The sequence below is a fragment of the Macaca nemestrina genome, chromosome 8 (genome assembly GCF_043159975.1).
Source record: "Macaca nemestrina isolate mMacNem1 chromosome 8, mMacNem.hap1, whole genome shotgun sequence".
Taxonomy (NCBI): Eukaryota; Metazoa; Chordata; class Mammalia; order Primates; family Cercopithecidae; genus Macaca; species Macaca nemestrina.
The window spans coordinates 27,834,241-27,861,058 of record NC_092132.1 but is presented as its reverse complement, the minus strand read 5'-3'; the positions used below and the strand labels follow the sequence as shown (position 1 = coordinate 27,861,058).

General features: G+C 38.1%; 1 long non-coding RNA gene across 13 annotated transcripts in view; it reads right to left on the bottom strand.

Annotated features, from left to right (window-relative positions):
- Positions 1–26,818, bottom strand: part of LOC105475937 (uncharacterized) — a 459,161-nt gene that overhangs the window by 429,880 nt on the left and 2,463 nt on the right. The window lies entirely within an intron of this gene.

The window sequence follows — 26,818 nt, the reverse complement described above, 5'->3', positions numbered from 1 at the left end:
ATTTACAACCATCTGATCTTCAACAAACCTAACCAAAACAAGCAATAGGGAAAGAATTCACTATTTGATTAATGGTGCTGGGAAAACTGGCTAGCCATATGCAGAAAACTGAAACTGGACCCCTTCCTTATACCTTATAAAGAAATTAACTCAAGATGAATTGAAGACTTAAATGTAAAACCCAAAACCATAAAAACCCTAGAAGGAAACCTAGGCAATACTATTCAGGACATGGGCATGGGCAAAGATTTTATGATTAAATCACCAAAAGCAATTGCAACAAAAGCTAAAATTGACAAAAGGGAGCTAATTAAACTAAGGAACTGCACAGAAAAATAAATTACCATCAGAGTGAATAGGCAACCTACAGAATGGGGAAAATTTTTGCAATCTTTTCATCTGACAAAGGTCTAATATTCAGAATTTACAAGGAACTTAAACAAATTTACAAGAAAAAAAAAACCCATCAAAAAGTGGGCAAAGTATATAAACAGACACTTCTAAAAAGCAGACATTAATGAGGCCAACAATCTTATGAAAATAAACTCAATATCACTGATCATTAGAGAAATGCACATCAAAACCACAATGAGATACCATCTCATGTCAGTCAGAATGGAGATTATTAAAAAGTCTGGAAACCAGATGCTGGTGAGGCTGTGGAGAAATAGGAACATTTTTACCTTGTTGGTGAGAATGCAAATTAGTTCAACCATTGTGGAGGACAATGTGGTGATTCCTCAATGATCTAGAACCAGAAATACCATTTGACCCAGCAATCCCATTACTGGGTGTATACTCAAAGGAATATAAATCATTCTATTATAAAGATACATGCATACGTATGTTTATTGCAGTCCTACTCACAATAGCAAAAACATAGAGCCATCCCAAATGACCATCAATGATAGACTGGATAAAGAAAATGTGGTACATATATACCATGGAATATTGTGCAACCACAAAAAAGAATGAGATCATGTTCTTTCCAGGGGCATGGATGAAGTTGGACGCCATAATCATCAGGAAACTAATTCAGGAACAGAAAGCCAAATGCTGCATGTTCTCACTCATAAGTGGGAGTTGAACAGAGAACACATGGACACAGGGAGGGGAACAACACTCCTGTTGTGGTGGGGGGAGAGGGAGGGGGAGCATCAGCACAAATAGCTAATGTATGTAGGGCTTAAAATGTAGGTGATGGGTTGATAGGTGCAGCAAACCATTACGGCACATGCATACCTATATAACAAACCTGCACGTTCTGCACATGTATCCCGGAACTTAAAGTAAAAAAATAAATAATAAAATAAATAAATAAAACATCTTAGAAATAAATAAAATCTATTTTACCTAATACAAGAATACTAACCCCTGTTCCTTTCTGTGTTCTGTTTGCATAATAGAACTTTCTCTAAACTTTAACTTTTATTAATATTTTAGATTTGGAGCACATGTCAAGGTTTATTACATAGGTAAACTCATATCATGGGATTTGAAGTACAGATTATTTCATCACCTAGGTCTTAAGCTCAGTACCCAATAGTTATTTTTTCTACTCCTCTCCCTCCTTCTACTCTCTGTACTCAAGTAGACCCCAGTATCTGTTGTTTCCTTCTTTGTGTTCATAAGTTCTCATCATTTAGCTCCCACTTACAAGTAAGAATATACGGTATTTGGTTTTCTGCTCATGCATTAGTTTCCTAAAGGTAACAGCCTCCAGCGGCATCCATGTTCCTGCAAAAGACATGACCTTGTTCCTTTTTGTGGTTGCATAGTATTCCATGGTATAGATGTATCACATTTTCTTTATCCAGTCTTTCATTGATGGGCCTTTAGGTTGTCCATGTCTTTGCTATTATGAATAGTGCTGCAATGAACATTCACATACATGTGTCTTTATAGTAGAATGATTTATATTCCTGTGGGTATATACCCAGTAATGGGATTGCTGGGTCAAATGGTATTTCCGATTTTAGCTCTTTGAAGAATTACCATACTTCTTTCCACAATGGTTGAACTAATTTACATTCTCACTAATGGTATATAATCGTTCCTTTTTCTCCTCAACCTTGCCAGCATCTGTTAATTTTTGACTGTTTAATAATAGCTATTCTGGCTTGTGTGGCTTGTGTGAGTTGGTATCTCTTTGTAATTCCGATTTGCATTTCTCTAATGATCAGTTATGTTGAGCTTTTTTTTTCACATGATTGTTGGCCGTAGGTATGTCTTCTTTTGAGAATTGTCTGTTCATGTCCTTTGCCCACTTTTTAATGGGGTCGTTTGTTTTTCTATTGTAAATTTGTGTAAGTTCCTTATAGATGCTGGATATTGCACCTTTGACAGATGCATAGTTTGCAAGTGTTTTCTCCCATTCCGTAGGTTTTCTGTTTACTCTATTGATAGTGTCTTTTGCTCTGCAGAAATTCTTCAGTTTAATTAGATCCCATTTGTCAAATGTTGCTTCTGTTGCAATTGCTTTTGACATTTTCATCATGAAATATTTGCCTGTTCCTATGTTCAGGGTTGTATTGCCTAGTTGTCTTCCAGAGTTTTTATAATTTTGGGTTTTACATTTAAGTCATTAATCCATATTAAGTTGACCTTTGTATACAGTGTTAAGAAAGGGGTCAAACTTCAGTCTTCTGCATATGGCTAGTCAGTTATCCCAACACCATTTATTGAATAGGGAGTATTGTCCCCATTGCTGGTTTTTGTCAGCTTTGTCAAAGATCAGATGATCACAAGTGTGCAGCCTTATTTCTGGGCTCTCTATTCTCTTCCATTGGTCTATATGCCTGTTTTTCTACCTACGTACCATGATGTTTTGGTTACTGTAGCTATAGTATATTTTAAAGTTGGGTAATGTAATGCCTCCAGCTTTGTTCTTTTTGCTTAGGATTGCCTTGGCTATTTGGGCTCTTTTTTGGTTCCATATAAATTTTTAAATAATTTTTTCTAATTCTATGAAGAATGTCATTGGTAGTTTGATTGGAATAGCACTGAATCTGTAAATTGCTTTGGGAGGTATGACCATTTTAATGATATTGACTCTTCTTATCCATGAGCAGGGGATGTTTTTCCATTTGTTTGTGTCTTCTCTGATTTTTTTGAGCGGTGTTCTGTAGCTCTCATTGTAGAGATGTTTCACTTCCCCGGTTAGCTGTATTCCTAGGCATTTTATTCTTTTTGTGGCAATTGTGAATGGGATTGTGTTCCTGCTTTGGCTCTTAGCTTGACTGCTTTTGGTGTATAGAAATGCTACTGATTTTTGTACATTGAATTTTGTATCCTGAAACTTTGCTGAAATTGTTTATCAGCTGAAGGAGCATTTGTTTCAAGACTATGAGGATTTCTAGATATAGAATCATGTCGTGCGAAAACAGGGACAGTTTAACTTCCTCTCAATCTATTTGGATGCCACTTATTTCTTTCTCTTGCCTAATTGCTATGTCTATATTTCTCTCACCCTTTACTTTGTGTCTATAGGTGTCATTATATGTGAGACGGGTTTCTTGAAGATGGCAGACAAATAGACTTTGTTTTTGCTTTTTTTATATCCAACTTGCCACTCTGTGCCTTTTAAGTGGGTCAGTTAGACCACTTACTTTCAAGGTTTATATTTTTATGTGAAGTTTTGATGCTATCATGAAGTTGTTAGTTGGTTCCTTTGCAGTTTCCATTGTGGTTGCTTTATAGTGTCTATGAGCTAAGTACTTGGGTGTGTTTTTGTGGTAGGAGGTATTGTTCTTTCATTTCCATGTTTAGAAACCCTTAAAGATCTCTTGCAATGTTGGTCAAGTGGTAGCCAACTCCCTTAGAGTTTGGTTGTTGAAATATTTTATTTCCCCTTCACTTATGAAGCTTAGTTCGGCAGGATTTGAAATTCTTGGTTGGAATTTCTTTAAAAAAAAAAAAAAAATGCTTAAAAAAGGCCTCCAGTCTCTCTTGGCTTACAAGGTTTCTGCTAAGAAGTGTGCTGTAAGCCTAATGGGATTCCCTTTGTACATAATGTGACCTTTTCTCTAGCTGCCTTTAAGATTTTTTCTTAGTTTTGATCTTGAACAGTCTGTTGACTATATGCCTTAGTGATGGTCTTTTTTTATAGTATCTCACAGGAGTTATCCAGATTTCTCGTATCTGGATGTCTCCCTTTAGCAAGATTAGAGCAATTTTCTTGCATTATTTTATTAAATATATTTTCCAAGTTGTGTTATTTCTCCTCATTTCTCTCAGAAATGCCAGCATTTGAAGGTTTGGTCACTTTACATAATCCCATATTTCTCAAAGACTTCACTCATTTTTTAAAATTCTTTTTTTTTCATTATTTTTTTCTGACTGGGTTAGTTCAAAGGATCAGTTTTCAAGCTCTGGAATTCTTTTTTTCTGCTTGTTCCAGTTTATTGATAAAGCTTTCTATTGTATTTTCAAGTCCTTTAAGTGAGATTTTCAATTCCAGAAGCTCTGATTGAGTTCTTTTTAAGATGTTTATCTCTTCTTTCATTTCCTGAATTGCTTTAGAAGTTTCTTTGTGTGGATTTTCAACCTTTCCTTTGATCTTGTTGAGTTTCCCTTCAAACCATGCTTGACTTCTTTACCTGTCATTTCTGAGTTTCCATTTTGGTTAGGAACAATTGCTGGAGAGTTACTGCAATCCTTTGGAGGTGGTGTCACTACATTCAGATTTTTCATGGTTCCTGAATTCTTGCTCTGGTACCTTCTCCTCTGGAGATGCTGGCACTAACTTTTGTAATTATTTTTTGTGAACAGGATTTCTGCACAGGAAGGATGGGGAAACCCAATCTGCTAACCCATGTGAGTGGTGCTCCAAATGCCTGGAGATCTGCCTATGTGTAAAGCAGAGAGGGCCCTACTGCACCACAATCTATGTCCATGAAGGGTGGAATGGCTCAGGCTGCTGGTCCAGGCAAGTGGGTGTCTTAATGCCTCATTTTCTGCCTGTGGGTAGAGTAGAGGGACCCACTGTACCAAAATATCAGGGGAGCAGGCTGGAACTCCCAGCAATGACACATACAGACCCATTCCAGATTTCCAAGTTGGCTCTAGCTATAAGTCTCATCATCCAGGAGAAACTGCAGCTATAGAAATTCTCCTCCCACCCCAGGCTTGTGATGGGGGACAGCACAATTCCGGCACCTACTGCTAAGGCACTTTCCACAGTTCTGGCTGTGGAGGCCCCTATGATCCAGAGCAGGAACTTCAATCTGTGGCCCAAGACTTAAATGATTGTGCATCCATGCTGCCTGTTGCCAAAGAATGGCTTTGTATCTTCAAGTCTTTTTGAATGAGATTTTTAAAAGATCAAACAGGAATATAAAAACCAAAAGAATTAAGGTTCCCTCTGCCTTCACCACTGACTAGTATTAGAGTATGAGAAATGCAAACTATACAAATAGAATATTTTATAAGTAAGTCAAATAAATTGATCTACAGGAAAATATACTTGTACACTCAAAACAGGATTGAGATTACTACTGGATTATTATGTCCACAAATTGCTGATAACACTAATGTATAGAGAGGTGTTGATATAATAATTTTATGCAGGACATCTCTGAGATCTGAAGATAATTTCAAGAGTTCTAGGGTAAAAAGTTTAAGGAAGGCTGCTTTAAGTTTTTTCTCACCCTTCCTCCACCCCATCATGCACAACTTCTAAATCAGGGTAGAAATTTCTTAAAAACAAAAACAAAAACAAAAACAAAACAAACAAAAAAACCCCCAGCTACTAAAGCTTTTTAAATGATTTGAGAACTCTCTTCTTGATGCTTTGCTGAACTAACCAACATTGTTTATTTTTAACTATATTGAGGCTTAGTCTGAGACACAAACTACTAACTCAAATACTGGGAAGATAGGAAATATGAATGGTTAATGGTTAAAATGCACAGTTCTCCAGTGAAAGGGACCAAAATACCCTCAGGAGAAGGATCTCTGAATAAAATTGAAGTCTAAACTTGGAAAAATAAATTTGGAGGAAAGCCATGGCAGATTTAGAGGCAGGCAAATTAAACTTAGTGAATTTCAAATTAATTTCACAGATGGTATCCAATTCTAGTGTTGCTGGCAGGGTTCCAGGTTATATTGGAAACATAAAGAAAAAGCAAAAATCTTACTTTGATTTTCTCTGGAGATGTGAGATGTCTGATCTTTACAATTGTGTGTTTATAAGTATGTTTATGTATGTTTGTACATATGAGTATATGTGTTTTGTGTGTATGTAGTCAATACCATATAAAGATTAACAAAACGAAACAGTATCCCAGCCTACAAATCTTGTAAGAAACAAATTCTCAGACACTTGTGAAGGGAAGTATCAACTAAATATTTATTGGGTCTATTTTTAAGAACTGCCAGATACATCTTTTTATAACATTGAAAATAAACTTAATCTTTACTTAAGGGATAGGATTATATATTAGTGATGTGTATATTATAGCCCAAGTATTGATTCTATACTTCTTCTTGTGTAGAAATAGAAACAAGAGCTACAGCTGCCTGAAAAAAAAATGTATATATTAAATATTTAATATCCAATGTTCATATATATATGTACATTTTACTATTCCAGGGAATTACAGGATATTATTTTACTGATAGTTATATACATTAAAGATTATTCACCTTTTCAATTATTCTTGTCTGCTGAGACACTCTGCTCTTTTTAGATATTAGCAAGCAGATTCATGGCAGTTTTGGGACTTCTTAGTCCCCCAACTTTCTAAGTTTAGAGACTTCTATACCATATCATTTCAAACATATAAAAATACACCCACAGCAGATGTTAAATATAACTTCCCTAAAATTTTTTCAAAAGGTTTTTAAAAAATGGTTATACATTTGAGTTTTCTTAAAGATAAATGGTTTATTTTGTTCTTGTGGATTACATTTATATTTAAGTTTATATTTAAGTAGAGTTGGATTGAATTATGCTTAACATTATATTCTTTAGATATTTAACTATACTTTTGTTCATTTTTATTTTTCAGGGTTTTTTTTTCTTAGTTTGAAGCCAATAATTTTTCTTCCAGATTTAAACAATGCCATTGACAAGCTCCTAGACTAGTCTAGACACTAAGCCTATAGTACCAAATTGATAAAACTATTTTTTAGTTACCACTAATGATGCTGTACTTGCTATAAAACCAAGTTTTTTACTGTGGCTTATAATGTCTTATATGTATTTTTCTATGCCTTCTTCTATGGCCCTTGCTCATGCACTTGTCTTGTTTTCAGTCTGTTCATATAAGCAGTCTTTTGTTCTAAGAATCTATCATTGCTTGAGAAGATAAAGTAGCAATAGCAGTTTGAGGGAGTATCAGGGTTAAGGGAATACTTTTTAGGGTTTTCGCTTTGATTTGTATAGGATAGAAAAGACCTGGGCAAGCTTGTAGGCAGACAAGAAGTAGCTGAGCGAAAAACATCCAGCAGAAGAACAAATGTCCTTCATCTTTTTTATAATTGAGCTACTGCCTTAGCTTAGTGCCTGGACAGGGCATAGTGGTGATAGAGAAATTCTAGGCAGACAGGCGTGTGTCCCTGGCAAAACCCAGCTTCCAACTGAAAAGCCTGAGACCTGCAGCCCAAAGTGAGAACTTCTATCCCAGTGTGCCTGCTCTCTCCCAGTTGGTTCTTTCTGAATAATGTCATTTCACCAATTGAATGTTGCCTCTTCCAAAACTACCTATTGCCCACTCTGCCCCATCCTGTGCCTATAAAGACCCCAGATTCAGCTGGCAGAGGAAAGAAGTGGCTGGACCACAGGGAGAGGTGGCTTTGGCTTCAAAAACAGTGGCTGGATGGGCAACTTGACTTCAAAAGAGAGAAGCAGAGAGGCCATTTGACTTCAGGGGAGTACAACCTGCTTTTCCCGTCCCCTTTCCACTCTCCCTCACTGCTGAGAGCCACTTTCATCACTCAATAAAATTCTCCACATTCACCATCCTTCAGTTCGTCCACATGACCTCATTCCTCTTGGAAATGGGACAAGAATCTGGGATGCACCAAGTGCAGGTACTCAAAAGGCTGTCACGCTGGCCCTTTACCCTCACTGGTAGAGGGCAGCCACCCCATGCAATGAGGCAAAGGTCCCACTGAGCTGATATCCAAAAACTGCTGTCCAAAAATGATGGTGCTAAGAGAGCACCTTAACACACTCTCTGAAGCCTTGGGGTCGCAGGCACCCCTGCCTGGATGCTGCAATGGGGCCTGCACAAAGTTTACTTCTGCCAGCACTGAAGTGGCCGGCCAGTTCCTGCACTCTCCTGCCTGTGTGCTCCCTCCCAGGAGGGGTGAAGTCCAGCGGACCTGAGTGAATTAAGTTTGCTTCTGCTGGGCTGCTGGCTGGTTCCTGCACTCACTTGCTCCGGTTCCCATACTCGTTCACTCACATGCTCTGTCCCACAAGGAGTTGAGTGGAGTGGGCTGAGTAAATGGGGCACCCCATCACAAGTCCCGTGAAGAGGTCAAGAAAATATCCTGCATCAGTAGGAGGTCTAAAACCAATCTTTTTTGAAGGACAGTGTCATGCAATAGATGCTTTATTTTTATTTTTTTTATTTTTTTTTGGAGACAGAGTCTCACTCTGTCGTCCAGGCTGGAGTACAGTGATATGATCTTGGCTCACTGCAAGCTCTGCCTCCCGGGTTCACGCCATTCTCCTGTCTCAGCCTCCTCAGTAGATGGGACTACAGGCGCCTGCCACCGCGCCCGGCTAAATTTTTTTGTGTATTTTTAGTAAAGACGGGTTTTCACCATGTTAGCCAGGATGGTCTCGATCTTCTGACCTCATGATCCACCCTCCTCGGCTTCCCAAAGTGTTGTGATTACAGGCGTGAGCCACGGCGCCCGGCCAATAGATGTCTTATTATAAGAGAGTATGGTTTTCTATGACTGAGAAAGAATATTCTTCCAAGCTCTCTCATGCAGTTGTAGACAGGATTGTTTCTCATAGGATATTGGACTAGAAGGTCTTACTTCCTCATTGCCTCTTTGCCAAGGGCTTCCCTCAGTTCCTTGCCACATGGACCTCTCCATAGGGTGACTCACAACATGGCAGTTGTCTTCCTTCAAAGCAGGTGAGAGAGCAAAAGAGGCTGAGTACCCAAGACAAAAACCAAAGTCTTCTTTTATAACCAAAGCTTGGAAGTGGTATTCCATTACTTCTGCTGTATTCTACGCATTGGAAATAAGTCAGTAAGTCTAGCCCACACTCAAGGAGAGGAGTGACATGAGGACATGAATATCTGGTGGTAAAGATCTTAGGAAGTCATCTTAGAGCCACATTCACTATGTAGCAGAAGATTCAGGCTTCTAAACAAATAACAGTTTAAGATGTTGAGTAATATTTTTAAAAGCAGATAACTTAGAATATTTATTCCTATCTGGATCAGAGATGAAAATCTCAGAGAAAGTGACATTTGAACTAAGAACTGATTTTAAGGAAAATAGTCACCAGGCAGAGAAAACATTATGAGCAGAAAAACAGATGCACAGATGTTTATGGCATGTTTCTGGGACTTCAAAGACTTCCGTGAACTTGAAAGATATGTTGGGGAAAATGGCTGATAATAAGACTGCAACAGACTACTGTAGCCTATGGAGTTTCTCGTTTGTTATGCTGAAGAGCTTAAATTCCATCTTATACTTGAAGAGAAGTTAATGAAGGGATGAAAATCATATTTCAGAAAGATAATCCTGCTAACAGAGTGCAGAATAAGTGAAAACAAAAAAGAAAGAACTAGGCCATTCAGGAGCACGCTGTGACAGCATAAACAAAGATACAGTACACTACACTAAGCCAGTGGTCATGAGTATGGAGAAGTAGAGACATATAGGACAGATATGGTCAGGGGTTGAAAGAGAGCAAGACATTAATAACTTCAAGGCTCCTGGCTTGCATGACTAAGCAGATGTTGATGATTGAATCATAGATGGGTGGATGAAAGAGAATGAATTTCTTTCTGGATATGTTGAGTTTTAAGAACCCCACAAGACATCATACATACAGTATGGATAGGCTTTACTTCATAGACAGGGAAAGGGGGAGGAAATATAAAGCAACCATCACTTGGATGGAGACAAGCAGGAATGAATTTAGTTTAACAAATATTTGTTGAATGTTTGCTACAGTCTTGGCACTATCTTAAATATGGTATCATAATGCATTTCACCAAAGTACGAACATGTAGATTACATTCTAAAGAAAAATAAAGAACTTCTAAATTACCCTTAAATTCAGATGCACCATTTTAAATAAACTATCATCAGAATTAATTCTAGACTTCGCCAGAATAAACACAGAAATCAAGATGAACATGGAGAAGAAAGGATATTATCAAAATATACACCAAGCAACTATATTCAACCATATTTGAATCATGTATACTGTTTCATTTCCCAGAGATTGCCTTTTACTGTTATTTATTTTCTCTTGATTCAATTAGGAATACAGTCTGCAATTTGAAAGCAATTCTACATGTTATGTGACTGAGTTTCACACAAACCACTAATAAAATGTAGTAAAGGACAATACTCAATGAATCTCTTATGTATTAACTTGATTACTAGAATTAAGTCAGCTAGTTCCATTCCGTAGTGTTTAGCACATAATGCTCATGTAGCTTAGGACAGTTTGCAATTCAGAGCTTAGTTAATTAAAGTTTGTAGTTACTTGTTAAAATTGTAATTGCACCATGCCATGATTGAGGGTCTTTTAAAAATTAAATTGTTATTTACCCAAGTGGTGCTGAGTTTTTAGTGGGTATGTGTATGTGCACACAACACAATTACACATATATTTTAACCAGACAATGTTTAAGACATTTTTCCTCATTAATGTGATCAGAGAAAAAAAGATATGTGCTGCAGCTGCTTAGTTTTGGTGGCAGGTCTGTGTGTTCTGGCCCTAGATGTTCCCCTGTTTGCTTTCTTGCACACTCTTCAGAAGCATTTGCTTCTCTTCTCGAGGCCTCTGCTTCTCTTCTCGAGGTCCAAAACATCACACATTTTACAGAAAATGATGCATATGCCATTGATTTCAATGTTGTCTGTTCACGTTAACCTCACAGTTTGAACCAAAGATATTAAATTCCTAAAAAGCCCCTTCTTGATACATTAATACTCAGTCCTGATTTCTGTGTCCAAGCAGTCATCATCACAAATCATTGATGGTTCTAATGATGACAATAATCAGGGAAAGGGGAAGTGTAAAGTCTTTTATTAATTGCCCTCAACATATACAGAACTCCTCTTTCTACAGAGTGAAAGAAAGGGTTATGTTTTCAACCATACAGAAATTAACACCTCCAAAACCAAGAAAATGTCTTCAATTTTGTGGAGTAGGATGAACATTGGATGTGGTAGATATTGAATTAAAGCAGTTCCCTCAGTTTTACACTTTGTTCAAAATAGCTATAAAAATTTATACCTTTCCTTATATTTAGACCTGAAAAAAATACTATAATAGACTTAAATACATTTATTCAATTAGCTTTGTCTTTCCTTTAATTCCAATTTAGTTGGCTCTTTATAGAAATGTGCTTACAAGTGAATTTTGATTTCTTAAGCTTTTCTATTAATTCTTGAAGTGCCCCAGTGTATATTTTCATTTTTACATGCAACCTGATAGAAAATCTATAGAACTCAGAGACTTAGAAAAAAATGTAAGCACATTAGTAAATAAATTTCTCAAAATTGGAAAGAATTGTGTCTAATATACTGTTGATTTAAATACAGGAAGAGTGATTGAACAAATAAATGAATGATTGGGCTGCATAAATGAAACATGGCCCTGTATTCAAAACAAGAGATTCAAGGAAGGGAGAATGGGTAGACACTGGAATTAGATAGATCTATCCACTCTGGCATGGCTCTGGGCAGATGGGAGGGCAAGCCAAAATGAAGTGATTTCAGTGTTGAGATGTGCCAGTGTAGAGAATCCAACCTGACAATGCTCAGAATCCAAGTTAGATCAAGGCCCCTTGGAATAAACTTCAAGATATGATAAGCAAAACCAAGACAAGGCTACAGTGTCAAGGGACAAGAAACGGGTTCTCAGAGGCAGTAGGTGTGAATGGGAAGCAAACACATGGCTCCAAGGTTTCACTTTGAGTGAGCTGGAGTATGCAAAGTCAGGAAAACCAACACAATCAATGTTTTTGTTGTTGTTGTTGAAGAAGAAGATAGAAGAAGAGGAAGAAGAAGAAGAGGAAGAAGAACGAGGAGGAGGAGGAGGAGGAGGAGGAGAAGAAGAAGAAGAAGGAGAAGGAGAAGGAGAAGGAGAAGAAGAAGGAGAAGAAGGAGGAGGAGGAGGAGGAGGGGGAGGAGGGGCAGGAGGAGGGAGGGGGAGAGGGGAAGGAGGAGGAGGAAAAGATGAAGAAGAAGAAGGAGGAGGAGGGGGAGAAAAAGAAGAAGAACAAGAAGGAGAAGGAGAAGGTAGTGCAGGAGGAGGAGGAGGAGGAAAACTACCTATATAAGATTATTGATAGAATAAAAATGAGTGCAAACAGTTTTAAAGTGTTTTTGCACAATGACTGCCATCTGGTAAATACTTCATAAATTGTCATTATTGTTATTACCTTTTAAAAAATCATTTCACTAAAGTAAACAGCTGCTAAAAACTCAAGACAAGAGAGTAGATAAGAGATGCATTTCTACCAATGAGATGGTAAAGCTTAAGTCTCAGTCAGAAAACTGATTGACTCAAAAGACAACAAGAATTCTATGTAGAGAATTAAGGAAGCAGCATAGCACTCAAACCGAGATAAGTTGGTCCAGGGATAATATTATTAGTATGTTTCTCAAGGATAAACTGGAGAAAGTGAGGCAATGTTATCCAGTGAAGTTTTTACTTATACGATTCTCAGTCAATTAGCTTCACCTCCCATTAGTTGGTTCATGGGTGTCAGGCACAAAAAAAAACTATAAACATTTTGATTTTAAAATATTTGAATTTTTGGCTCATTGGGTTGCAAGAGATCTTCTCGACCAGCCTGACCAATGTGGAGAAACCCCATCTCTACTAAAAGTACAAAATTAGCTGGGTGTGGTGGCACATGCCTGTAATCCTAGCTACTCAGGAGGCTGAGGCAGAATTGCTTGAGCCAGGGAGGCGGAGGTTGCAGTGAGCCAAGATCACGTCATTGCACTTCAGCCTGGGCAACAAAAGCGAAACTCCATATCAAAAAAAAAAAAAAAAAAAAAAAAAAAAAAAAAAAAAAAAGCATGACTCTCAAATATCAACTATTCTTTATCAATGATCTCAAGGTTTAAGAAAAATGAAAAAACATTTTCATACCTCAAAGGATTAGTGACTCTTAAATTAGCTTACCTGAGTTTTATTATTTAAATTAGCTTACCTGAGTTTTTGAGTTTTTAACTTTTGCAATGGGTTCCACACAGTTTATTCCATGCAATTCCAATTTATTTTTATGAACTGCCACCTAACATCAGTATCTTTGGGGTTTGGACTTCTCATTTATCATTGGTAACCAAGGCGTTCTGGATGAGTGACATTTTTCAGAAAGTTGAAACTTATTCCATAAAAATGTGAAAACATTTATTTTAATTGCTTTGACTTACATATTTTTCTACCTTAATAGAAGACATTAAAAATAATTTAACCTCTTGGATAACCCAAGAGCATGATTTGAGATTTCATTACTAGAAGTAATAAGATAAATAGATTTGAGTCAGCAAACCTGGAATTAAGATCTGGTTCTGCCATCTATGTCCATGTAACTTTGGACAAGTAACTTAACTAATTTGAGATACCAATGTTTTCATCTGCAAAGCTGGTAGCAATAATACATAACTCGTGTTATGTTGTTGTCATGGTTGGGTGAAATAATATGAAATATATAAAAGACTACCATTTATTATTTCCTATTGCTATAGGCTTACTGGGTAATACGCTTTTTCTTGATACAAATTTTTTTTCCCAGAAAGATATTCCATTTGAAATATTATGTTTACCAATTGAGATGTGATATGGTTTAGCTGTGCCCCCACTGAAATCTCATCTTGAATTGTAGCTCCTATAGTTCCCACCTGTTGTGGGAGGGATCAGGTGGGAGGTAATTGAATCATGGGGGTGGGTCTTTCCTGTGCTGTTCTCATGATAGCGAATAAGTCTCACTAGATCTCATGGTTTTATAAAGGGGAGTTTCCCTACACAAACTCTCTTGCCTGCTATCATGTAAGATGTGACTTTGCTCCTCATTCACCTTCCGCCATGATTGTGAGGCCTCCCCAACCATGTAGAACTATGAGTCCATTAAACTGCTTTCCTTTATAAATTGCCCAGTCTTGGGTATGTCTTTATTAACAGTGTGAGAACAGACTAATACAAGATGATAACTTTTTCTTTTCTTTTTTTTTTTTGAGACAGAGCCTGAGCCTTGCTCTGTCACCCAGACTGGAGTGCAGTGGCGTGATCTCGGCTCACTGCAAGCTCTGCCTCCCAGGTTCACACCATTCTCCTGCCTCAGACTCCCGAGTAGCTGGGACTACAGGTGTGAGCCACCGTTCCCAGCTAATTTTTCTACTTTTTGGTAGACATGGAGTTTTACCATGTTGTTCAGGCTGGTCTTGAACACCTGAGCTCAGAGCTCAAGTGATTCACTCACCTTGTCTTCCCAAGGTGCTGGGGTTACAGTGTAAGCCACCGGACCTGGCCTCAGTCTTACCATTTTTAATCTTCCTTTTGCCAACTAAAAGTTTTGGCAATTGGCAGGAAAAGTCCACAAGCACCTGTCTCTCTGGCAGTGTATTCAGCCATCCCTCCTATGACTCTCGACGTACTGTCCATCCCCTTACCTTCTATCCCTGCTCACTGTTTTGTCCAGTAATTCTCCACCCTCTCTCCTGCATCATCATTTCCCATTTTCATTGAATAAATCTCAAGAGCATACAAACACGTTGTGATTTCTCCCATCTTATTAAATAAAAAAAAACTCTCTTGACCTTCCATCACCTACAGCTACTCCCTATTTCTCTCTCTTTTCGGCAAAAATTTTTTTAAATGTTTTTAATATATAGAGAATATAGAGCATTCTCTGTGTTCATTCTCTGCAGTTCCTCTTTTCCAATTATCTCCAAAATTTCTTGCAACTAGTGTTTTGACCAATCCACTCTCATAAAACTTTTTCAACATGACCATGACCTCCAATGGCTTGCACGTTGTTGTTCCTCACCTTATTTGACCCTGTTAGCAGCATTTAACACATTGATTGCTGGCTTCCTTGAAACATTTCTTTAATTTGGGTTCTAGGACACTGTGCTCTTCTCCTTTGCCTCTTGCAACTCACTGACCACACCTTCTCAGTCTGTTGTTCGTTATTCCTCAGCTCCTAAATCTCATTATTTTATAGCACTCCGGGGATTCATGGTAATCTTAACCACACACATGGTATTAAATATCATCTATATTCTGAAAACTCCCACAGTTACACCTCTAGCCTGAACCTCACCCCTAAACTCCAGATTCTTGTATCTGGTTGCCAACCTGACCCCTTTCTTGGCTGACTGATGGGTGTGTCACAACTCCCATGTAAAAACTATGTTCTTATTCTTCTATCCCTGGCATATTCCTTCCACAGCCTTCCCTCTCTGTTAACGACAACTACATTTTTCCTGTTGCTTAGGCCACAATTCATTCTTGACTTCTCTTTCTCTCTTGTGTTCCACTCAGCAAATCTTTTTGGCTCTCCCTTCAAAATAAATCCAGGGTATGACCACTTCTCAACTCTTCCTTTGTCACTCCCGTGGTCCAAGCCTTCAAGATCTCTCCTTTGAACTACTTCAATAGCATCAACTGCTTTTTCCCTCTGATCTTAGTCTCCTAGAGACTATTCTATCCAGAGCAACCCTGCTAAAATAGTCAGACCGTTTATCTCCTCTGTGCAATCCAACCCTCCACCTCAGCGTCTTACTCAAAATACACGCTCTCCCTGATGTAGTAACCTCACGCCGCCTGCCCCTCCTGCCCCCTTCCTTCTGGTGTGCTAGCCCCATTGGCCTGTTTGCTGAGTCTTGACAAGGCCTCCCTATTCGTGGTCTCTATAATTGCTGTTCCTTCAAGTAATTGATCACATTAAGACAGATAACAAGCCGTTAATGACTTTCAAGTTGTCTGGAATGTTTTTTACTCAAATACTCCAAAGCATAATACCTCATCTTCTTTTAAGTCTTTGCTTAAAGATTATGTACCATGTGAGATCTTCTCTGATTACCTTATGTAAAACAGCACTGTCTATTCCCTTTCTCTGATTTATTTATCTCCATAGCCCTTCTCACCACTGACATAGGATATATTTTGCTTTCTTGTTAAATTATTTTATTTATTTAATGTTTATTGTCTTTCTCCCCCATTCATATGAGCAGCAGTTTTTTCTTTATTTTCTTTACTGCTTTAGCTCCAAGGCCTCGAACAGTGCCTGGCACATATTAGGTATTAAATAAATATTTGCTAAAAGAACACTGAGTGAGAAAGAAAAATAAAAGAAAGAAAAATAAACTAGCTATTTCAGGAATAATCGAGTTCACTGACATGAACAACTCATATTCTGTTCATAAAAATATTATTAATAATATTCTTAATATTTTCTATGACAAATAGAAAAAGAATTCATGGACCAAAAAATACATATTTTTAACTCTGAAAAGATAGTCTTCTTAAGAATGTATAAAATGTCTCTGAATTTGGTATGTTTGTCAATTAGTCTTCATCTCTTTTGTGAAACAGTGAGAAAAAAAATCTAAGTGAAAGCAAACCATTGATCATAGGAGACAGAGAACATGTTGTTAATGAGTTTCAAGTTGTTACAATGTATACGTTAAGGCACAATTGAAGGTGCTAATAGATCTCTTAAGTTCTGTGTGATTTTGAACAGGCACAGCTATTTCAATGATTCACTTGATCTCACTGAACACTTTCCCAAGGACTCAATTCATTTCTAAGAGCTTTTATTGAAGGCTTTTGTAGCCAATACCTGGAGTGTACTTTTAGATGAAAGAGGAGAACTATCTAGGGAAACCAGGCTGGGCTTCCTTTTGCAATGCAAATAAAATTCTTCAGTCCCCAATTTTTGTGCATTGTAGAAATACATTACATAGATAGTCACTCCTTAGGGAGAGATCAACAGCCCCTTATGTTAACAAAAGTAAATGATTTTACATCAGAATAATATGGAGAGACACCAGGGTAGAACTGGAGCCTGAGAGATTGAGTGATCAAGGGAAAAGGAATTGGGCTCTGGTGACACACACACACATACACACACACACACACACACAGATTTGTGTCCCAAACTTCACTACTTTTAAACTAGGTGACATTGCACAATGTGTTTAACCTTTCTAAGCCCCGTTCCATAACATGTGAAATAGAGTTGAGAAAAATCTTTAGCTCTTGTAGACATATAGATTAAAGATAATGTATGGAAAGCACCAATTACAACATCTGCACATAGTAGATGTTCAGTAATGGTACAGATCATAAACAAGCAGGAAAAACAAGCAGGAAGACTAACATTTATTGGCAACCTGCTTAAGACACAAAATATCTATTCTGTGATACTTAAGAAAACTTTGACAATTTGATCTCTTCTCCAAACACATTCCCAAACTCCTCACTTTCGTTTGCTTCCTCTATGTCCTCGCATTTGTCTTGGCACCATATATTTATAAAGAAGCAGAAAGAAAAATGATGACCGGCTAGCTCCACCCCGACTCAGGCCCTAAGAGACTGTAGGGAAGGATAAAAGAAATAACAGAATACACGGTGAAATTTTAGTTCCTGTATAGTGGCGTAACTCCCTTACGGAACCATCTGCCCACCCATAACAACTACAGACCCTGGGGAAAAAATTCAAACCTAATAATCTTGACAAGTAAACAAAAGCAGGCAGATTATGGAGGTAATTGGAACCTCGGAGCAGCAACAAGAATGGGGGTGGGTTTTGTGTTCCTCTATGGCTTTGACTCAAAGTTGGGCTACGGTTGCAGAATCTTGCTGCAGTACAGGAAGCTAAAACTATGTGGGAAGTCCCGTCGTCTTTCTGGCTGCAGGAACCAAGGAAAGAGGCTAGGACAACAGCCACCATGGGAAAATGAGAAGGGAATCCCAGAAAGTAGAGAAGCAGATGAACAGATTCCCTAACCATATGTACAAAAACCAAAAATAATTCAGGTTGACCCCTTAACCATGCACATGTGAGACAGATACCAGGTTAGTTGGTATTTAAAAAAGGAAAACATTAGCAAAATTCCTCAGAGGAATATCAAATAACCTAAAGTCTATATACCAAAACATTGAGAATATCCAGATGGAATCCAAAATAAAATATAAAGAATGAGAAAAATACAACAAATTCTCAATGACTTAAAGTTCTACATCAAGAAGCTATATTTAAAATTTAAAACTCATATCAGACAAAGGACTTGAAACCAGAATACATCAAGTATTCTTATCATATACCAATTTAAAACTGGGCAAAAGATTTGACAGACATTTCACAAAAAAAAGATATACACATGAATAATAAGTGCATTAAAATGTCTATCACCATTTGTCATCACGAAGAAAAATTAAAACAATGAGATACCATTAAACATCATGTATTTATTTATTTATTTATTTATTTATTTAAATTTGAGGCTGCAACTTCAAACTCCTGGGCTCGAGCAATCCTTCTGCCTTGGCCTCCCAACTAGCTAGGACCACAGGTGCAAACCACTATGCCCAGGTAATTTTAACTCTTTTGTAGAGAAAGAGGGGTTTCACAGTGTTGCTCGGGTTGGTCCTGAACTCCTGGCCTCAAGTGATCCACCTTGGCCTCCCAAAGTGCTGGAATTATAGACAGTCACCGCACCCAGCCTGAACATCTTTTAAAATAGCTAAAATGTTTTTAAAAATTGGCGATATCAGGTGTTGAGGGTATTCTGTTCTCGTAAGTCACTTGTGGGAATGTAAAACCATACAACCACCTTAGAGAACACTTTTGCAGACTTTTGGAAAGTTAAACATATGACATTCATAACCCAGCCATCCCACCTCTAGAATCTACCTACTAGAAATGAAAACATATGTGCACATAAAGACCTGCACACAAATATTCATAGCAGTTTCATTTGCAATGATCTCAAACTGGAAATAATCCAAATGTTCATCAGCAGAGAATAAAGAAAATACGGTATAACCATATAATGGAATAGTATTCAGCTACCAAAAAGTACTTCCCTACTAATATATGCATCAATGTGGAGTTACTCCGGAAATTATTATACCGAATAAAAGAATCCATTATATCTTTAAGAATAGTGCCTACTGTATATTTCCATTTTTATAGAAGTTTAGAAAATCTAAGTTTACCTATAATCGACCAGTGGTAAGAAATGCAGTGAAAGATGAAGTGTAAACGACACATAGAAACTTTTGGAGGTGATAGAAATATTTGGTACCTTAGTTGTGGTAATAGATTTTTAGTGTAATATGTGTCAAAACTTATCAAATTATTCACTTTATATATGTGCAGTTTTATTTTATATGAATTTTACTTTAGCAAGAAATAAAACATTAAGATAATAAATGCTACTTGTGTTTTAAAAAGAAGATATGGTACCTACTTTCAAAGATTTTTATAATCTGGAAGTAGAGTGAGATGAAACAATAATTTAAAAAAAGTAAGGGGTCTGGTGTAGTGGCTTATCCCAGTAATCCCAGCACTTTGGGAGGCCAAAGTGGGAAAACTGCTTGAGGCCATGGAATTCAGGGCCTATCTGGGCAACATAGTGAGACCCCTCTGTCTCTACAAAAATAAAAAATAAAAAAAATTACCAGGGTGTGGTGGTGGACACCTGTGGTCCCAGCTACTCAGGAGGCTGAGGTGGGAGGATTGCTTGAGCCTGGGTGGTCAAAGCTGCATTAAGCTGACTGCACCACTGCACTCCAGCCTGGGTGACTAAGACCCTGTCTCAAAAAATAAAATAAAATAAGATACAATAGCTCTCAAAAGTGAAAATAAATATAATAATTTTGAATTTGGAAATGTAAGCTAATAAATCTTAAAGTCTAATTTTTGAATGAATAAGCAAGGCTTACTCACCATTTATGACTTTGTTCATACAAAGGTAACCTGTGAATCTAATTATTAGTATTCAAAGAACAAAGGAGGTCCTAGTTGTCTGTTTAAGCTTTAATTGAAAAACACATTAGAACTATGTTTGAAAACAGACCTTAAAACGTCTCCAGTGCTTATTCCAGAGCTCTGCATCTGTGGACCTTCCATTTTTGATCATTAGGACAATGATGGTAGAAACCAGAGTTTTTTCCTCTAAAGACATTTTTTCCTAATGTACAAGCCTTAAAAAGTAAGTCTGCAGGATTACATGGCACGTTGAACCTCCATCTTTTGGCTCACTCACTGAAAGGGACTTTGTTATAGGCCACCAAGCATTTATCAAATATTCATGACAGGTCTGGTACTGTGCTAGGCATTTTGGAGCAGGAAGGCGTACATGGAAAGAGTCACTATACCTGCTTTCATTCATGTAAAAATTAACTTTGAATACGTACAACAATTAAGGAATAACAGTAGTATAATAAATACCTTGTAGTGGTTAAACTATAAATGCAATTAAAAGAGCAAAGAAGGCAATACTGAGACAGAGAAATAAGCAAGACTTTCTCAAGTCTTGAGTCTGGACTTGAAAAAGGTAGAGGGAAATCAGCAGAAGTGGAGACAAATTCACTATCATTCATTCATTCAATGAATATTAAGAATCTACCATGCCAAGGCACTGAGCAAAATGCTAAGAACACAGCAGTGAACAAAAACGCACTAGTCCTTGCCCCCACATGTTGCTCCCAGCCTACTAGAAGAAGCAGTTACTGAATAGATATGCAAATAAAAATAGAATTGCAAAAGATTACTAGTGCTGTGAAGGAACAGTGCACGGGTGGAAAAGATGCAAGAGCTGAGGAAAGAGGACATGCACAGAAAACACAAGGCCGCCAGGGGATGTTCAGAATTCCAGATTTTAAGTGCAACATTGTGACCAGCTGGTGAAGAAAGCATGCCCTCTAAGGTCAAATAAAGTCAACTAAATAGAGGGTACACTAGGCTGCTACCAAAAAACAACTTCACTCAAGTCTTCTCGCCTAATACCACTAGCCTCTCTCTCAGGCCCTGCTTCTCTTTGGGTTCACTTCTCCTCTGGCACCTTTCCCTTTGTCTAAGTCACTCTTTATTTCCCTGTTCAAAGTCCTGAGAAAGACAATCTGATTGGTCCAGGTTATTACCTTCAGTCCTGCTTGGGTAAAGTCTTTTGTACCAGAGCAGGTTACACATCACTGGCCAGCCTAGAAATTGGTTGCCCTTGGGTCACATGGTCATCCTAATCCAATCATCTGTGACCAGGAGTCATATGGCACAGAAACGGCTAAGAAAGAAGAACCTAAGGTGGAAATGAAGATGGCAAATGCCATTGTCAATGGTATTTGTCAACCTCCTTAATATAGCCAGAAAAAAAAAAAAAAAAAAAAAGGTTTCTCTAGTAGAGTGGAAGTAAGCAATAGAAGGCTTTGAAAATTAGAGAACTGAGCCTTTTTATGGAAACCATTGAAATCTTACAAAGGAAATATGCAGAGACTGATATGATGAAAGTGGAATTTCAGGAAGACAAGTGAATTTGTCTTAGTTTTCTGTTTCTTTTTCTACTAAACCATACATTGAGATTTAAAGGTCATAATATTTTCTCTTACCTTCTCAGATCAAATGTGATGAGAAATGGGTACAGAGAGAGATGAAGGTAAAATAGCAGGCTAATTATTGATAAAGCTAGATTACAGAATATGGCTTAGCATTGACTTCCTGTTGAATTGACTGCCAGTCACTGGCAGGGTAGGGACAGAGCCCAAGGAGTGGAGGAGAAGGCACTATTCTGTTCAGAGGGCCAGTCTTAGGAAGAGAGAGAAAAGGTGGGGACACCCAGATCCCAAGTCACCACACAATCACCTCTTTGATCTTGTCAAAGAGTAAAAGAAATACAGGAGCTATTTGTCACACAACTGCTGTTTTCTGAAAACCTGGCAAGTGGCAAGTCCTTTCCTGCAACATTTCTGTATCCTGAAGGCCGGTTATTCCTCACCCCTGATTTGCCTGTTTCATCCCCTATCAATACACAAGAGGGTCCCTCCTCTTCCTCACCATTCTGTTTCTCCTCATTCAAAAATCTGCTCAGAATTCAGCCTTTATATAGGGTTCCCATAAGAGAAATATCTTATCATATCTTTTCTTTTTATCACTCAGAATGTATAAAATATTTTATCATATAGGTGTTTTTCACTTAACATCATTACCCTAACTCACCAAAATTGGTTGTAAAACAATTCTTTCTGAAGCAAGAGAACTTTGCACTTTTTTAAAACAAACAGCCTACTCTGTTTTTTCAAATGTCACCCATTAGAAAATGAAGCAGGCACTATAGGTATTGTTGAACATGAATTCAGTCATTCTAATACAGTACAAAATCTGAAGACTACTCTTTAGGCCATTAACAATAATTCAAAAGATATTTGCATGGAGTACCCTAAGAAAAAATATGAAAACAGAGAAGTTCAAGAGAAGTTATAGAAGAAAACAGTACTGGAAATTCTGGCAGGTGAATTATTTGCTTTATTCTCTCACTTACTACTCACCTTGAAATATCAACAATCACAAAGATCTTAATAATTTTTATCAGTTTGATGACTATAAAACTTTAAAAGAGGGAGAATATTTACTTCTAGCAAAACAAAGAAGCACCCATTATGTGGTAGCACATGTGGTTGTAAGACAATCAACCACAAACAACTGGTAACTTCATACATAACTTGACTCCTTTTATCCCAAACCATGTTTATTTAATTACAGCCTTGTGCCTTCATTAACGATGTTTCCAAATATCTCTTGATCCTGGCTAAGTGTTTCTAAATATTGATCTTGGGTTAGCAATAACTGTGACATGTATAAAAAGGAGATATTAGGCAATTAAACTGTCCAAAACAGTTGACCAAGTCATGCAAATTCTCTAAACCTAGAGGAGGATCAATCTTGAAAGTGAAGTTGTGATTTAATTCATGTACTTCTTAAGTATGAGATTCTAAGTGAGCATTGGGAAGCATAGGAAACCTTTACTAATGAATCTTCAGGGACCAGTTAGCACAGTTTGTTAAATTGGAATACTAATTAGGTGTAGGCAATAGTTTAAATCAACCTAAATGCTTGTTAGTTTGACCGATTACAGGTGCCCAATAAGTGTTTGTTTGAATTCAATAATTCTCTGTCCAGAGGGAATATTCTGGTTCATGAGTGGCTGAATTGAAAAACATAAGCTATTAGTCATGAATAAATTGCATATCAACTGGTGCATTTCAGCATTACTACTGGAAGTCAAAGGTTGCAGCAGTGATGGCTCAGTCAGGTCCCTTTCCTTTGGTAGGTCCTATGCAGTGACATTTCCAAATGGACCTAGATTATTTTGAAGCTTTTTCATGGCATGTGTAATATTGTGGAAAGTACAAGAGTGAAACACCTGGGTTATAAGTCAGTCCAGAACTACCAAACTATTTAATGACAAAGCAAGTCTAGAACCCACTGTGCTGACTTGTGGGGAGTCTTCCTTCCATTGTGGCCCCTCAAATCTTTCTTGAGTCTACATTTCTCCCTTTCCTACCCCCAAAACCTGCTGATTTCCCTTCAGTGTATTCTCAAATATTGAGTGTTAGGTTCAGATTAAATACTGTAGCCTGTATGCAGCCTTTTGATTCAACGACTGGTGTCCTGACTCCACAAAACCATCCCAGAATTGTTCCTGTCTCCTAGGTGCTAGAAACTGCATAGCCCAACACTTCCCATAACAACATACACAAAGCTAGCTCCAATCCTGCAATTACACAAGAGCCAGGGACACTGCTGCAGGTAATGAGTCAGGTCAAGAAGGATTCCAGTTTGTCTTTTGGGTAATTTAACCCAAAAGCAGAGGCAATGAATCATTGTGTTAGAAGAAACTACTTTGGTATCAGACAAAACCACATGGGGCTTAGGGCAAATTTCAAATTTGGCACTTCAGCAGTAGCAAATTAGTATTAAATTCAGTTGTATGTGTCAGAAAACCCCCAAATAAGCACTTAGCTAAGCTGTAGCTATGATTTCTGCATCCCAGCTAGTAGGAAGAAGGAATTGGAGGCCCCATTCTTCTAAGGACAACAGCCAGTAGTCTCCCATGTCATGCATACTTACAGGTGATGGGCCAGAACGTAGTGAAATGCCCCTGTCAAGGCTCAAGGAAGGCTGGGACATACAGCTTCCACCCTGGGTGCCCTGCTAAAAACCAGATATTCTCTTGCTTTAAAAAAAAAAAAAAGCCGAACATGGTGGCTCACGCCTGTAATCCCAGCACTTTGGGAGGCCTAGGTGGGCGGATCATGAGTTCAAGAGTTCAAGACCAGACTGACCAACAGGGTGAAACCCCATCTCTACTAAAAACACAAAAATTAGCCAGGCGTGGTGGCACACGCCTGTAATCCCAGCTACTTGAGAGGCCAAGGCAGGAGAATCGCTTGAACCTGGAAGGCAGAGGTTGCAGTGAGCCAAGATTGCACCACACCACTGTACTCCAGCCTGAGCAACAGAGCAAGACTCTGTCTCAAAAAAAAAAAAAAAAAAAAAAAAAAAAAAGGCAGAGGAGATATTGTATAGAAATTAAGTCTCTGTTTCATTCCCTTCCTAACTATGGGACTATGGGTAATAATTTTGAGCTAAAATCTTCTGTGATTTAACATAATACTTCCTTTGTGTGGATTATTTTGCTTAACCTCTCAGCGGTACCTGACACTGTTCAGCACAAGTTCCTTGCTGAAACAATCTATTCTTCCTGTGACTTCCATGGCAGGATAGTCTCCTGACTTTCCTCTGACCTTTCTATTTCTTCCCAATTTTTGTTGTTAATAGTGTTGCCTCCTCTTCTTCTTTCTGTTCCTTAGTGTTCCCATTGGCTCTGTCCTGGAGCAGTTTCTTCCTCACTTCTAACTTTACCCATTTTCCTCACTGTTATCCATGATGGAAGGAAGTATAGTGCACATTTATTGAATGCTTACTATACACTAGGAACTATAAGTGTGTTATATATAGCATCTCACTTAATCCTATCAACAATCCCAAAGCTAAATACCATTGTTATTATGGAGGTTGGTGTGATCTGTCCACTGTTGAGCAATGTCAGGTTTGGATTTTAGTCCAGGACCATCTGACTCCCACAGATTTTGAGCTTACTACTACACCCACCCACCTTTCTCCAACCATGTAAAAGGAAAACCCTACCAGGCCTCAGCACATACTCAGTCACTTACTGGATACATCCACTGATGATCATGTACACATTTCAAACCCAGGATGCCACTGAGTAAACTCCTGGTTCTTTCATCAACTATTTATTGAGCACTTATTATGTGCCAGGCACTGCCGTAGGTGCTGAATCTACTGAAGCAACCAAAAGAGACAATCTCTAATTTCATGAAATTTACTGAAGGCACAAACAGTGAAAGAAACAACATCAGTTTGTGAGAAACACTACAAAAAATGAAGCAGGCTAAATGGATAAAGAGATGGAGAGGGCTGTACAGTAGGTGGAATAATGGCCCCACAAAAGATACCAACCCTCTAATCCCTAGAAGCTATGACTATGTTGCATTACATGGAACACGGAATTTTACAGATGTGGTTAAGGTTAAGGGTCTTGAGGTGGGGAGATTTTCTAGAATAATGTAGATGAACCCAGTATCATCACATGGACCCTCAAAAGTGAAAAGTTAGAGGTATGTGACAATGACAATGGAAGAAGATGCAGGAGAAATGTAAAGCATGAGAGGGAATTGACTGCCATAGCTGGCTTTGAAGATGGAGGAAGGGGCCACAAGCCAAGGAATGTAGTCATGGAAGCTAGGAATGGCTGTCAGTTTACAATCAGTAAGAAAATGGGGACATAAATTTCTGCTGCTTTAAGACACTAAATTCTGATCTTTTTTTCCAGCAGCAACAGAAGACTAATGCAGGCTGTTTTAAGTAAGGTGGCCAGAAAAGGCCACTGAAAACAAAGACCTGGAGAGATAGCTGAGAGAAGAGTTTCCCAGCCAAAAGAAATGAGTCTGGAGTGAGATGAACTTGGAATGTACAAGGAATAGTAAGGAGGTGAATGTATCTGGAGTGAGGGAAGAACTGTCGGAGCTGAGAGAGCAGGAACAGCCTAGGCCAGCACATGTGGAGATGTGCAGGTCATGCAGCTTTGGATTTTATTCTAAGTATGATGAGAGGACTGGTCAGCAGGGGAGAATCACAACCTGACTTAGCTTGTAAGTTCGCCTGTGGGTGCTGTAATAAGAGTGGACTGGATGGGGCAAGTGTAGCAGGAAGGAGTCCAATTAGGAGACTCTTGATTGTTATCCAACATTCCAAATAAGAGAAGAAGACAGCTTGGACTAGGGTGAAAGAGGTGAAGTAATTGGTCACACATAGGATATATTTGAAAGTCAGAGTGCATTCTATTTTCTGATGACTTGGAAGTAGGGTGGGAAAGAGAGAAGCCAGGATGGGCAACTAAATGACTAAATGCATGGTGGTGCCAGACAATGACATGGAAAAAAGTGTGGTAGAAGAAGGTTGGGAGGGATCAAGAGTCAGGTTTTTTTAGACGTAAGTTTTAGATGCCAAATAGCCATCCAAGTCAAGATGTCAGGTTTTTAGGTATGTGAGTCTGAATT